Here is a 1,746-nt window from a genome sequence, read left to right as displayed (position 1 = left end):
AAATATAGCTCCTCTGGTGATATATTGCGCATGCGCCCAAACAGTAACCTAGCCAGATCATGTACTGACTGGTATATGCAGCGGAGACCTTACATGCAAGGTGTGCTTCCTATTTCATAAGTGAGGTCAACTGATGGAATATTATTATATAGAAACCTATGCTGGGATAACCCCTCTTTATTTTAAATTCATAATTTTGGCAAAAATATTCTTTTTCTTGAGAGTTATTGCGCATGCGCGAGCACCGTTTCCGACGTGCAGTACGGCCTAAATAAAGGTACGTAATATAGCTTGCTGCGGGAGAGAGGGGTGGAAGACTGAGGGAAGGTGGCAGGGAAGACAGCCGAGCGGCGGTGGAAGAAGAAGGAGGCTGAGCGTGCGACAAGGGAGACAAGGGGAAGGGCGGGCGGGGATGAAGTAGTAGTTTTGTACCCTACTGGCTAGGGCGCTCTCCTGATTATGAACACAGGTCTACTAATAAGAATATTGCAAAAACCTATGCTGAGATACCCCCTGACTATATTAAATGCATATTCATTAGAAAATATAACTCCGCTAGTGAGATATTGCCCTTGCGCTAACATACTAACGTAGCCAGATTGTATACTGGCTGGCATATGGAACAGAGACCTTACATGCAAGGGCTTTTTCCCACATTTTAAGTGAGGTCTACTGAGGGAATATATTTTTTTTATTTAATATGATTACGCAGCAGATAACCCAGAGGTATTTATAGCGCAATTAGCAAAAAGCAGCCAGATATTAAAGCGGGAATAATACAGACTAATAATACGTAACAGGAACAGCCAATATTAAAAAAGCAGTAATAACCTGCGTAACATTATACATTGATTGTGTACTATAAAGTTGCATTACATATAGGATATATGACGCAATTAGGAATAAAAGCAGCCAGATATGAAAGCGGAAATGATACAGAATAATAATATAGGTACCAGGAACAGCCTATGATATTCTAGCACAATTAGATGACAAATTAACAAAAGTCACACATTAGCAACGCCGAGCGTCGATAAACGTATTGAAGAAAAGTTGCGAATACAGTTGTATATACATTATTATAAAGTTACATTGCGTATAGTATATATGACGCAATTAGGAAAAAGCAGCCAGATATGATTGCGGAAATAATACAGAATATTGCGTAACAGGAACAGCCAAGATAAGAATGCAGATATCATAAGCTTTACATTATAAAATTATTACTATGATATTATAGTACAATTAGATGAAATAGAGATGTTCTATGTACATCTAGAAAGACGTAATATCAACGAATGAATGAAAACTAAAACATGCCAAATTAACTTGAATGACGTATGAGCGCCCCCAAGCGTCGATATACGTAACTAAAAACAAGTTGTGAATATACATCATTATAAAATTACAGTATAATTATACAGGATATATGGCAAGATTAGGAAAAAGCAGCTGGACCTGATTGCATTATAAAATGATTACTATGCTATTCTAGTTCAATTAGACGAAATATTGGTACAAGGCGATAATATAAACGAATACTCATTAAATAAGTTTATTAATTGGTAGACTAATAGATATAACATGGTTAATTGTTACTCAACCGTGAAGATTGGAAACGTACAGCTTACGTTAAGCTTTGAGATAGCCTCCTGGCAGGAACGTAAGCGGTACGTTTCCAATCTTCCCTGTTATATCTAAACGAATACAATGCAATAATAATGCATAACAAATAACATGACCATT

At 36.9% G+C, this 1,746-nt stretch overlaps 1 long non-coding RNA gene across 1 annotated transcript in view; it reads left to right on the top strand.

The window, feature by feature from the left end:
* Positions 1-698: 698 nt before the first annotated feature.
* Positions 699-1,746, top strand: part of LOC106819186 — a 4,796-nt gene continuing 3,748 nt past the window's right edge. The window contains exon 1 of the long non-coding RNA XR_001395369.1: positions 699-726. This is a non-coding gene — a long non-coding RNA (uncharacterized LOC106819186). The remainder of the gene's footprint in view (positions 727-1,746) is intronic.

This window comes from Priapulus caudatus, unplaced genomic scaffold (assembly GCF_000485595.1).
Source record: "Priapulus caudatus unplaced genomic scaffold, Priapulus_caudatus-5.0.1 Scaffold2939, whole genome shotgun sequence".
In the NCBI taxonomy this organism is placed as follows: domain Eukaryota; kingdom Metazoa; phylum Priapulida; class Priapulimorpha; order Priapulimorphida; family Priapulidae; genus Priapulus; species Priapulus caudatus.
This window is presented reverse-complemented; position numbering and strand designations above follow the sequence as displayed.